This window comes from Cygnus atratus, chromosome 3 (genome assembly GCF_013377495.2).
Source record: "Cygnus atratus isolate AKBS03 ecotype Queensland, Australia chromosome 3, CAtr_DNAZoo_HiC_assembly, whole genome shotgun sequence".
Taxonomy (NCBI): domain Eukaryota; kingdom Metazoa; phylum Chordata; class Aves; order Anseriformes; family Anatidae; genus Cygnus; species Cygnus atratus.
This window is the reverse complement of record NC_066364.1, coordinates 48,506,106-48,519,947: the sequence shown is the minus strand read 5'-3', so window position 1 is coordinate 48,519,947 and position 13,842 is coordinate 48,506,106. Positions and strand designations below refer to the sequence as shown.

Genomic DNA, 13,842 nt, shown 5'->3' with positions numbered 1-13,842 from the left:
AGAGGGAGTGAGAGAATGGCTGTGGTAGCGATTAGCTGCCCAGCAAGGTAAAACCACCACAAATAACAGCATGGATCCCCAGTAGAATTGTAACAAATCTCTGTTGTGAAAAAAATGTTATTTTTATCCACTGCTGCACAGCTTTTAAACAGTTACTGACCCACAGAAGATTTTGTCCCTTACCTCATCATGATGTCTCTTACCATGATGAACTCAATTTCTTATAAGCCTTTACTCAAGGACCAGAGCAAAAGTGTTTTGGAAATCAAAGTGGATCACTCTTAGCTCCTTGTTCACCTTTCTACACTCATCGTAAACAACTCTAATAGATTTCAGAAGTACAACTTCCCTCTGAAAAAGCCATATTGACTTGTCTTATATATATCCACTTACTGTATACACTAGTTCTAGTTTTGGTAACAGTTTTACTTTATCTTCTTGGTACAGAAATCAGAGATACTGGCTTATGCTTATCAAATTCATGGCAGAGCCTTAAAACAATCCCAAACTATCCACTTTCCATTCTTCTATTACTTAGGCCACTTCAACAAGGCCTAAAAACATTACAAACAAGGCAGCACTCGTATTTTAGCTGGAAGTCGAAGAGTAGATACTGTCAAGTACTGGCAGTTTGCACAATTTGTTTCTATCAGCCTGTTTTAATACCTTTTCAGTGAGAGATTTCACCAGCTTAAGCCATCTGCATTGCTGCTGAAGAGACAGACAACCTTACCTCCTGCCCCACTCACAGTCTTTTCATTGTTTTGTGTTGGAACTGACTCCCATGGGGTTGTGCAGTCAGGAAAGGGACACGATTAAGCTGGAAAAACAAAACAAAACAAAACAAAAAAAACAACTCACAACCCATTCCCTTTCCGAAAGCAGCTGTTTTTGCCAAATCAGGCAGCTGATACAGGTGAGCGTGTAACTGTAGGACGACTGGTGCTGCTGGCAGGAGTGGGGCACAAGGGAAGGATGCAGCAAAATGGATTGAGGTCACCCTAGGCTGATTGTGAAACTGCATCCTGATACTTCAGCTGGAGGCAGTTTGCTGTCATTACAGTTTTACTCATTTATGTGCATTAGGAACTTCCACAGAAATCCACACCAGCGGAAGATGTAGTGGTACTGCTGAGAAAGGAGATTGATGGTCTCCAAGAGTGCTGGAAGCCTCTCTGGCTAGCAACACCATGTACGAAAAATGATCCCCTTTGCTGTCACAGGTACAAAAGAAATATATTTAGCCAAGAGTTGAGAAAAGTGGGAACTCTGTCCATTCAACTACCCATTCAAACAGGATCAGGTAAAACATGTTTTTTTCTCTGCATCTTCTTGAATTCTTTAAGTAGAAATTAAATCCACCTTCGCAAAGCTTTCAGGGCTTGTATGAATACTGTGAACAGGTATTCAAACAAAAGTCTCATTCTACTTTTTTAACATTCCTGTAATTTCAGTTATAAAAAGATACACTACTTTATCCACCTGTCTACATATGGGTTGTGCATTTTGTTCATTGGCCTAGGATTATCTGTAAATAGCAGTTCACCTCACATTTGCTTTTCTTATAGGCATGTATATATAAACCTGTCCTTTTTAATACACGTGGGCATACATGTATACTTAATTATGTACATAGAACTGTGAGGGATTCTTGCAGAAAGGGAACACTGAGTATATTAACAAAGCTTCTTTGATTGGGAATAGTGAGAAAACACAAGAATAAAAGATCTCTGGCAAAACAAAACCTTACACAGATGGGATGTAGCATACATCATCCAGATGACAGAGTGTTGCAGATTGACTTAAATACACAGTACTACCCACTCAGGCCTTAATGAAGCCTCAAATTGTTCTCCGGACTGTGCTCTTTCGTCGCCTAATAGGGACATTAATAAAGCCAGACCCCTGATGCAGCACAGCTAGAACTTGGGCTGTGAATTGTGGGCTTGCAGGATACTAGAAAGCTATAGTTGAGTAGAAAGAAGGTTGATGAGAAAGTTTGTCTTTGTCATCAGATCCACTGCTAATAACAGTCCTAATTCAGGAAAGCACTAAACAGAGTGGGACTTGGTCACAATTAAACATTTAATATCTGTATCCTGCCTTGTTATTCCCATGGTAAATTCAGAGATCTGCATTACAATTTTTGTCCCTAGTGCAGGAAGAACAGTGCTCCTGAGCTAGGGGAACAAAGGACAAACATTTCTCAAACTCCAGATTCCCATCAGGTCTGGGATTTTCAAGTAATTTATAGGAAGGTCATACAATCTACTTTCCTAGCTTTGATGATGCTCTTTCATCTTCAAATAATTGTTAAATTTGTTTTAATTGTAAAAAGCTATTCAACAGTTCTACTTCAAAAAAATCTTGTGTTTTTGGGCTGGGGGAGGATATACTTGGATTTTTGTGATGGTACAGCCAGATGGTATCCCTTAAGATTCTGGTGAGATTATACAGCTTAGAAAAATCTGTTAGTTTAAGTATCTAAAAGAATATACAGTTGCTGAGATTTTGAAATTACTAAGTCTTGACATTCCAGCATTCCTGTAGTGAAGGTAGATCCAGTTTACAGTCTTGTGGTGAGGGTCCAGATAAACACTAAAACACTTGAATACTGATTTTAGAAACGAGATTAGATGAGGGACCACAATTTTACACACTATGGAAGTAGCAGAAGAATTTTCAGAGGGTGTGCAGGAAATACCTACCATTAATTGATCCTGGTTTAGAAACCTACAAGACAGGCTTGAACTGACTCAAGAGACTTAGGCATGTTGTGGTTTAGGACAGGATGGGCTAAATGCACACATTAATTACTATGCAATAATTGGAAGTGTGTAAAGGACTGTGGATATTCATCACCTCTGTGAAAGAGTGATTAATAATGGAGGAGTGGTTATTGCTACCTCCCCATTCCCTGCTGACAGGACTGTTGGTAAGTAGCCAGGAGGAGTAGGGCGTTAAGTGTGTTGGCTCTGGATGTGCAGCCTTGGTCCCAGCTGTCCCTGAAGGTCCTACACAGCCAGGTGACCCAGAAGGTAGCTTTGTGTTGCTTCTTTCTGGGCTGAGCAAGATGAGTTTTATGAGGTGGAGAGCGCTTTCCAGTTTGGCTGATCTTTACCAGCTGGTGGTCCGCTTTAAATTGTTGCTCATTGATTGGTGTAGCAAATCGCTGGGCAAGCATTCTTGTAAAGGGTTAGTTTTGGTACTTTTACCAATTATGTTTTCTTCATAACACCTGACAGATTGTGCTTTACCTAACAAAAGTCACATCTCTAACAACTGCATAGGAGGGCAAGAAAGAAGATCCTGGCAATTACAGGACTGTCAGTCTTACTTCAGTGCCTGGTAAAATTATGGAGAAGATTATTCTGAAAATTACTGAAAAACATCTAAAGGGCAATGCAGTCATTGGCCAGGGCCAGCATAGGTTCACTAGGGAAATCTCATGTCTAACAATTTCATTCTACAACATAATCACCCAGCTAGTTGACCAAAGGAAGCCAGTCACTGTAATCTTTCTGGATTTCAGTAAAGCTTTCAATACTGTCTCTCACAGTATCCTTCTGGACAAAGTGACCAGGATACAGTTAGATAAAAGCATAATAAGATGGATGAACAATTGGCTGACGGGTCAGATCCAGTGGGTTCTTGTAAATGGAGTAACATCAGGCTGGTGACCTGTCACTAGTGGGGTTCCCCAGGGCTCCGTTTTAGGACCAGTCCTCTTCAATGTTTTCATAAATGGTTTGATTGAAGGACTTGAAGGTTTTTTGAGCAAGTTTGAGGACAATACCAAATTGGGTGGAGCTGTTGACTCTGTCGAGAGTGGTGAGGCCTTGCAGAGAGATCTGGACAAATTAGAGAGCTGGGCAATCACCAACCAATGAAGTTTAACAAGAGCAAGTGCTGGATTCTGCACCTGGGAAGGAGTAACCCTGGTTATAAATACAGACTGGGGGATGAGATACTGGAGATCAGCCCCACAGAAAGGGATCTGGGGGTTTTGATAACAGCAAGCTGAACATGAGCCAGCAGTGTGCCTTGGTGGCCAGGAGGGCCAACTGTACCCTGGTGCATCAGGCAGGGCATTGCCAGCTGGTCAAGGGAAGGGATTGTCCTGCTCTGCTCTGTGCTGGTGTGGCCTCACCTTGAGTACAGTGTGCAGTTCTGGGTGTCACAGTATAAGAAATGTATAAAACTGTTAGGGAGTGTCCAAAGGAGGGCAACAAAGATGGTGAAGGGTCTGGAGGGCAAGATGCATGAGGAGCAGCTGAGGTGCCTTGGTTTGTTCAGCCCAGAGCAGAGCAGGCTGAGGGGAGGCCTCATGGCGGCCTGCAGCTCCCTCACGAGGGGAGCGGAGGGGCAGGCGCTGAGCTCTGCTCTGTGGGGACAGTGACAGGACCCGAGGGAATGGAGTCAAGCTGCGACAGGGGAGGTCAGGCTGGGGTTTAGGGAAAGGTTCTGCACCCAGAGGGTGGTCGGGCACTGGGACAGGCTCCCCAGGGCAGTGGTCACGGCACTGAGCCTGATGGAGTTCAAGCAGTGTTTGAACAACGCTCTCAGACTCATGGTCTGATTTTTTTTTATAGTTTATTTTATTTTGGGGTGGTCCTTTGGGGACCCGGGAGTTGGACTCAAAAATCCTTGTGGGTCCTTTCCAACTCAGATATTCTATGCACAGCAACAAAATTAAGGTCAGACTGGGCCTCTGACATCAGCTCAACTACTTGAGTGAAATCCATTCAGTAGGCCAAGACAAGGCAGGAGCAGCTGAAGACTGCAATGACTTTGCCTGCGTCCTGGGAGACAGAGCCTGTTGTTCTGGCCTAAATGGCCCTTACCCACCTTCCGTCTCCTCTTTGCTTTGTAGCAGGAGTTGCTCCTGGCATCCTTTTCTTTTAGGCAGAGAATAATTAGAAGCTACAGCAAAGCCATGAGGAAGATTTTTTTCTGGGCAAAGTTGAGTTGATAGAGAAAGACAGCTATAAGGGGGGAAGGAGACAGCTGTGGGCTTTGGAAACAAGCTGGAAACTCCAAGAACATGAGGAGCCACCCCTGGGGAGGAAGAGATGGGTGTAGGCTGAGAGAGGAGAAAGAGACTGAGTCCCCCTCTCCCTCCAAGTTTGCCACAGACCCATGACACCCCTCTGGCTTCTCCCAGATCCCCTCCCCATCCCTCCACACCCCTCTCAAGTGTCTTGCAAATTTTCCCTGAGATTTCCCCTCCCACTCCCTGGAACCTGCTCTACTACCACAGAAACTGAAAAATGGCACCTGCTGCCAAGGAGCTTTATGCTGCAAGTTCCTAATAGTATTATCACCTGGAAGCTTGCTTCAGGCAGTGGGTCTGAAGAACTTCAACCCAAGCAAACTCTGAAACCAGAAGCACTATTGTTTGACAGAACCACAGAACCAAATGTATTGAGGCTCTCCTCTTCTTTACTAAGCTTCCTCCCTACATACCAGATTATGAGCAACCACAGACATCAGCGTCTGCAGATTGCAACAGCTGAACTGCTTTTAGTGCTTGTCTCTACGTTGCAGTATAGCTTGCACATCATTTGTAGAAATACGACAGATAAAATAATTAGATAACTGGGTCTACCACGCTAAGCAAACAGCACTGGTACATGCCTCAGTTTCCCACGCTATGCCATAATGGTACACCTCTGATCCCTCTTTGCACTCCCTGCTTGTTCATTTCTGCCTCTCCCTGTATCCCTCTGCTCTTCTCCCTAAGAATCCTCTCGCGTCTTCCAGTTGCAGTATCCACTCCAATTGTTTATGCCACTCAGATTCCCTTCCCCGGAGTCCATCAAATAACCTTAAAATTGCCATGAAACAGCACTAAGTAGTCATAACAAACAAAAAGTAAAAGTTAACGTGAGATTAAGTGTTCCACACTGGGCTGTTCAGCAATCACACAAAGCCAGAGACTCTGCCACTGTTCTGTCTCCTCAGCATTTGAATTCTGCCTAATCAACAGCATGTGACACAAGTTTATACACAATATGTCAGCTAGTTTGAAGTTCTCACAAGATTTTCCAGCAACATGCTTCTCCACATACCCAACCAGCTTGTTTTTCTGTGCCACCCACACCTACAACATGGTTGTATCTCTCCAACATCTTATCATAGCTGATTTACTGGTAAATTAGTTTAGAGTAGCATGTGCCCTTAGCTCTCTGCAACAGACCTTAATTTCCTGGATCTCCTTCCTTTTCTGAGGATGCCATACAGAGTTTCACTGCTTTTTCTGAGTAGCAGCTGACTTGCCACCAGACCAAGTTTCTGCTTAAGAATCCTTGTTCTTCTTATCCTGGAAGAAGTCATGCAAGATCCATGCAAATGATTAAGTAAGACCACGTTGTTTCTTATTTTCTTCTGCAGCCTAAAGCGGTGCATTCTTTCATAACATATTTACAAATACTGTGTACCTTGGCCCTGTATGTTACCTATCAGATATTAAATGCAATGCACAAAAGCAGTATACCATAGCACTTGTAACACCAGTGTGCCCATAAATACCTGTTTGTTTGTTTTAAATTTTGATGTAAGTACTTGGATAACTTACAAATTCCAACTATATTCTACTCTAAGTGATTATTCTTGCCAGACAGCATGAAAAGGGTACTTCTTCTCCCTTCTACTACTGCATGCTTTGCTGTCTCATAAAATCTTCTTTAACTTATCTGTTATAAATCCTGGTATGTATATTCATTATGGACTAGGAACTGTTTATGCAAATGAGTTATGATCCCCTTGGAAAAACAAAACAAGACACCACTCAAACACACAGAGGCAGCTCTTAAACAGATAAGTAATGCTGGATTCCCCTAAGGGCTTTTGCTCTCTGTAAAGACAAGTTAACCCAGTAGTTGCTTGAAGTTCTGTATTGCTCAGGACAAGAAGCCATAAGCCATCCTTCTTGCAGGTGTTGCCTCATGAATAGCTGACGATTCCATTTCAGCCCATAAATTTGATATGCACTTCTCCTGCGTGCTGAATTATATACATTGAAAAGCAGTGTGACTTATAACTGCTAGCAAAATTATTTTTCAAAGGATACAAGAGAAGTTGAGGTACAATATGTGCACAAGAGCAAAGATGTACATTTTAATGTCAGAAATTAAAGAAAACCTAAAGAGACAGCACTAAAGAAATTTTCCTCTTTCTGTCTACTCAGGAGTCAGACACGACTGCAGTTCTTGTGTTAAAATTATCCCTTTCCTTACTCCAAAACAGGAATTACAGAGACACCAGGGGAATATTGCATCTTAAGTGTTTGTAGAAAGGCAAACAGTCCCCTGCAAGCATGGCAGATGATATACCTCAGCTCTGAAGACCGTGGAAGAGGCTGTGCTGTGATTCCACTCGTGCCACTTAAGGTGAGCTCTCTCATCCAGTAAATGGGAATTGTCTGAGAGCCCTGAAAGGCTGATTTCATTGGCAAGACCTCCACTGTCTGACTGTTAAGCAAGAGGTGGGCAATAACCATCTCTGCTGGTTTGCATTCTTGACTGGAAATATCTCTGTTTTGAACTCAGTAGTCTCCATGTACGCTAAAGATGCATCTGTCTTCAAGAAGCCGTTCCACATAGGATTAGAAAAGTGTCACACGGATGATAGCGTCTGCATACGCTGAGATGATGAAGAGGTAATGAGTGGTTTACACGGATTTCCTTTTTTGAAATGTGATGCTTAAACCCTGCCTAGATTATACTCTAGTACCAATAGATAAATATGTATACGTACAGGATGTGGGTTTTATCGCAGAAATTTTTGGCAAGAATTTGTATTAAGTGACATGCTGGTATTTACTGTAACAGTCATCTCCAGACTGAAATTCTATGCTAGCTGTTTTTCAGGGTTGTGGTGGTAAGGAAGACACGTTAAAGGTTTTAAAAGACATTTAAAACTTGAAAACAATACAAATACTGGGAAAATCAGCTGACATGCTTCCCTCTTCATTATATGGGGCTGTAAAAGGACATTCCTCTCAAGTTTCTTGCCCTTTATTGAAAATTATGCAGAGATTAACACTACTTACTGACATGGTATCACATCATGCTAGGCTTTGTTCTAAATATGAAAGTAGATTCCAAAACAGGTCAATAGTTAAGAAACAGACTGTTACATCTGCATAGATAACTTTCATTAAAGAACAGAGTAAAATTTTACACTACCTTAGGAACCCTGTACCTAGGAAATACTACATCGAATTCCTCCTTGTGTTATTTTGAACACATTATTATAGCCTTCTTTGGTGTTATCACCTTTTGATATCCGGTCCCAAGCTACTGGCAAACAAACAAAACAAAACAAAACAAAATACTAGTCATACAGCTTTACTGCAACAGGAAAGCTACAATTGATGACTATTTTTGAAATACTGATTAGTAATTTTTTTTAAAATCTCCCCAACCCCCCTGATGATAAATAACCCCTCCAGTCTTCATAGACTGGTCTATTGTATTCTGCTCCCTGCACTTCAGCACACAAGAGTTTGCCATACTCAATGGCAACTGAGCAGCATAAATGGTGAAGTATGTCTGCATGTCATTTTCATCAGCATCAGTCTCAGCAATGTTTTGGAATAGCTTTTGTGAGCCATGGTGGGGCTGGAAGAAAACGAGCGTTTCGACAGTTTGGTCGCCAAAGTAGAGAATTAGCTTTCTGCAAGTCCTTGATCTTTTCCCTGCAATCCCAGTTGGCCTGACTGGCGACCTGGCCTTTCAACAGATCCCTGCTGCAATCCATCCTGCTGCTGCAATCCATCCTCTTTACAATCCCAGATGGTCACCAGTGTCCTACATGTCCGTCTCTAGCAAGCTGGAAGAGACTTTTCTAAAGGCTTCACGAGATCCTTGTTGCCAGTGCTAACCAGGAAACACTGTGGAGAAAGCTGATGGGGGCAAAATGTCCTACAGTTGAGCCACAGTGCATACAAAGACAGCGTGCACAAATTGTTGATTTCTGTATAGCACAGCTTAGAAAAACTGTACTGGCTACCTAAGCAATGGCTGTGAAATTAAGCAGAGGACTGTTTACAGCTCTGAGCTACTGGTACTACACCAGAGGAGATAAGGCGGATGTCAGCTTATACTTTAAGAGAACGTTTGTGTGTTGGAGGCATGTTTGGTTAATCATTTGTTTGTACTCTCTAATCTAGACCAATTTCTTGAGGCTGAGGAGTCCATGTCTGTATTTTTGGCATATTAAAGCCTCTCACTGACTGCCAGCAAGGCCATCAGGTCCAACACACATGAAGATCGAAGCATTTTATTCCTCCAGAAATACTGCTGCCAATTGCAATGCTAGAAATACAAAACCATCTCAGAATTCAAAGTTTGTCTCAAAGACAGGACAGAACAGCTTTCTAGGAAAACTGATGTAACAGTTACTATTTTGTGTTGCTTTTGGAGGCCTGCTGGTTTCTGCAGCAAGGAAATGCACAGAGTTGTCCGCAGCAGAGCTATGAGCACACTTGTGACACAACCATCTGTTTAAAGAACCTCAATAACAACAACAACCTGATCATCTAAATGAATTAAAAGGTGATTTTATCCTTCATTCCATAAAAAGAATCATTAGTAACTCCATTTCTGTGAGGAAAAGGTTAAATCTGAACAGTTTTTTGTGCCAAATGCTTTAACACAATTTGTGTCCAGTGGTGCCTAAGACTAATTCACCCAACTGCAATTCAGTGATGATTTTTTCCCCAACTAAGAAAAACTGACACCGAAATGCAGGATAAGGCTATGTCAAAGGTAAAATAAACAAACCATTATAGCCAATGTCAGCCAAGAAAATAAGATCCAGCAGTGCAATCCCTTTGTACTGTTGAGCCACTCACTCTCTGTTTTTCACATTTTCAGCTTGTGCAGATTTTTTCTTTCTAAACTCAAATGTCTGCTGGGACTGGGAGTAGAAGGAAAGCTGTGGTTAAACCCTTCATCTGTCCAGCCCCATTCCTTGAATAATTGGACGAAAAAGTAATAAACTATGAAGTCCCTCTTCCAACGGTCAGAGAATCACAAAATAAATTGTGGTTAATCTGTAGCGACAGAACTGTCCATTTCTTCCAGGCAGATGAAATATAAAATATGCAGTGATGCTTAGAGCACTTGCTAATTATTTAAGAGGGATTTTACACACAAAACACGTTTAAAATTGAAAAGCTTCAATATTCTCGACCAGCTTTTCATCTCCTGCTAACACTGATCTGACATTTCAGAGAAAGCTGACACTTCCCCAAGTCACTCCAGAAGCCATACAGCCAGGGACTGCGTGTAAAAAGGAAAAAAAAAAAAAAAAAAAGAAACGACACTAACAAAAAAATATTTCCTGAGCCTTGCAGGCAACTCACAGGAAATCTGGAGTGTGGGATTACTGGACAAATACAATACATAAACACCACCTTGTGTGTGGTAAATTCACCTTTATTCCAAGCAGCTTTCCAAATTGGGTGGGAATAGCAAGAAAATGCCAGTGAGACTGAAAAGGCACAAGTCAGTTCCTGAAAAGGGCTCTCGCATCCTCCCATCTGACTCTCAGTGAAAGAACATCCTTAAGAAGGAATCAAATTCACCTTCAGTATCACAAGCTTTGACATGCCTTTCCCTTCCCTCACAGAAGCCACTTCCATGGTCAGCCTTCCCCTGCTGTCTCCTACCTCTGTTACGGTACTCTCCTACCTCTGTTACCATACTTTATCACAGTGAAGAAACCTTGTTTCAATGGCAGCTCCTTCAGGTGTAATGGTAAGGGCTTTTCATCCTTTCTTGGGGATACCAACCCTGCCACCCCAATGGTAAAGCCCTAGGTTAAGCCTGCCCTCTCATACTAATTGTGACTGTGAAATTATGAAGCTCCACCTGGAAATAGTGTAGGCTCTGTGCTCCCTTTGTCCCCTTGGGAGGCTGTTGGGACCTTCAGTCCTCTCGTTGTCAGCAGCCTCCTTCCTCCTGCTTTCCAGTCTCAATTTCCAGCCTCTCATGACAAATCTTCTCCGGCATCAACAGCGTTCAGCTCACTGCACCACAGCACTGCATGTATGGAACCGCTTCTACAGGTCACCACACCGTATGTCCTTCTGCAGCCAAATAGCTGGAGGATGCATCTGTAGGCAACCAAAATGCCTGTGCACACAGGCCCAAATCTATGTGATCTACCTGATGTTTGTGTGTGCTCCTAGCAGGAGTGACATGCCATCATAGGGTGGGGGATGCCTGCATTTTGGTCACATCATGGATCAGTTCGGGTCACATAAGAGGGAAAAGAGCCGTGAGACTATCAGAGTAGTGAGCATCAGGACACGGGCAGGATGGTTATAGGCCTTGGGTCAGACAGCTCTGTTTTAACCCAACTTTTCAGCCTTTATTAGGCTGAATGAGATGAGCTTCAGGATGGGCCCCCAGCACATTGAAGTGGAGAACAAATTACAAGACACTTTCTGCCAAGACAGACCAGTGCATTTGGATTTTGTTTTCACTTATCATCTTCTGTTGTAACATAACACCATTTCAACTCCATCTGTGATTGCAGTGCTGGGAACACAATAGAAAAGAGAATACTTGCAGCTAGAAGCATCTATCGGGTTTCAGCTTCTAAAAGTCCTCCCTGCGACCCACCCTGTCATTACAGGAGCCAGAAATGGGAAAGGCGGATTGGGCAGGTGGCTATACTGTATGCTTTGGTGTATATTGATACACTTATTGCTGCCTACAACTACCTGAAAGGAAGGTGTGGGGAGCTGGGGGTCAGCCTCTTCTCGCAGGTAACTAGTGACAGGACTAGAGGGAATGGCCTCAAGTTGCGCCAGGGGAGGTTTAGGTTGGAAATGAGGAGACATTTCTTCTCAGAAGAGCAGTCAGGCATTGGGATGGGTTGCCCAGGGAGGTGGTGGAGTCACCGTCCCTGGTTGTGTTCAAGGAAAGGTTGGACCTGGTGCTTAGGGACATGGTTTAGTGGGTGACATTGGTGGTGGCGGGAGGCTTGGACCAGATGATCTTGGAGGTCGTTTCCAACCTTAATCTGCCATTGTATACTTCATGGCCAGTGCATACCTTTAAAGCACCATGACCACAGGGCGATTTCCCACTTAGGGCAGTCCTGCAGGGTCAACACCAGGTAGACCTGTAGATGCCAAGGGATGAACTGTGTGTTCGCGAAGACAGAGCTCAGGGGAAGATGCTTAATGTGCTTTACCACCGGGGCCATGCCAACCAGAGCACTGTCGTGAGCTACTTTAAGGCAGCAGCCGCTCCCCCAAACACTCGCACGAGCGTTTTCCATGCAGGCGCTACACCTTTCGCCTCGAAGAGCCTGCCGACACGGCTTAGCCGACGGCTCCCCCAGGCGCTGAGCCCCCCACCTCAGGGCTCAGGGCGGGCTCCGCCAGCACCCCAAAATTAACGCCCCCCCCCCCCGCCCTCCTTCCTAACGGCCCCCCCCTCCGCCAACCGCCGCCCCGCTGACGTCACCGAGCCGGATGGAAATAGCTCCCCGTCCCCTCAGCCTCCCGGATACAGCGCTCCCCATTGGTCGGCGCCCCCAGCCTATGGGCCGCGCCGCGCCGCGCTCTCCACCAATGGCCGTGCCGGCGGCGCCGCGCCCCTCCCCTGTCGCTAAGGGAGGGAAATACAGCGAGCGGGGCGCGGGCTGGCAGGTGCGCACGGCGCGCGCCGGGGCTGCAGCCGCGGGCGGGAACGGGGCTTTGCTCACCACCCCCCCCCCCCCTTTTCCCGCCCAGCTCCCCGAGCACGGGAGGAGCCCGGCGGGCAGCGGCTGCTTCTTCCCGCCTCGCGCCATGAGGTAACCGCCGCGGGCACCGGCCGCCGTCCCGGGGCGGCACCGCAGCCGCTGTGGTGGAGAGGAGCCGCGGAGGGCTCCGAGGGCTTGAATCCGTTTCGCCCTCAAGCCGTGATGGCAGCTCGTCCCCTGCCTGCCGCTGTCCCCGCTCCGTGTGTCTGTGGGGCGTCTCGGTGCCGTGCCCGTGGCGGTGGCGGTGCCCTCACAGCCCGGGGCTGCTGAGGGGACGGTGACGGGGCGCGGCCGCAAAAGGCAGAGCCGGGGGTGAGGCGGAGGGGGCTCGGCGGTGTTTTGCGGCTGGCTGTGGTTTAAAACGAGGTGACCAACTTGGTGCGGTGCTGCTGCGCTTCCCCGATCGTCCCCAAATTGAGAGCGAGGCTTACGTCACGGTTTTGCTGGGCAGCAAAACCTTTTTTTTTTTTTTTTTTTTTTAATAATAAAAATTTCCACGCAACAAGAAGCATTATTACAGGAGAAGCTGTGAATACATGAGAGAGGCCCCGATAAAAGAAAAAAAATAAAAGAATACCTCACCCTTCCCCAAAACACACACACGGAGGAATCAGATCTGAGGTGCCTGCCTGTTTATGTCCTAGTGATATAATGAAGTTCGTATCAAGGTTTCTTTTTCTTCCAGAGAGGGGAGCCTGCAGTTAGAAATCCTCCCCCCCACCCCCAGCATTTCTGTTTCCTCCTTCTCCTTACCTGTTTTCCCTGTCAGTGGAGGATGAGGATTGTGAAGTGTTGTTTCCCATTCTGTTACTGCAGGACTTCTTGGATGATTCAGGAATAAGCATTGGGAACGTTCGGTGCTTTCCATGGGAGGAAGACGCAAGCCAGCAAGGCCCTGGTTCCCTGCCATCTTGAGCCTTTCCTGGTGATTTGCTGCAGCACAGATAAGTATAAAGCACTGAGGGACTGAAGTCACTGTTTAAACCTGACTTCATTTCAGTGTAAATGACCACATGAGACTGAGATCAGCAGAGAATCAGGGGTAAAAGAGCAGAGATGTTTAAGGTGCCTCTT

General features: G+C 45.1%; 1 protein-coding gene across 1 annotated transcript in view; it reads right to left on the bottom strand.

Moving 5' to 3' along the window:
* Nucleotides 1-13,617, bottom strand: part of ARMC2 (armadillo repeat containing 2) — a 110,681-nt gene extending 97,064 nt beyond the window's left edge. The window contains exon 1 of the mRNA XM_050709855.1: nucleotides 13,522-13,617. The gene's annotated coding sequence lies outside the window, so the exon portion shown is untranslated. The remainder of the gene's footprint in view (nucleotides 1-13,521) is intronic.
* Between the last annotated feature and the right edge of the window lie 225 nt (nucleotides 13,618-13,842).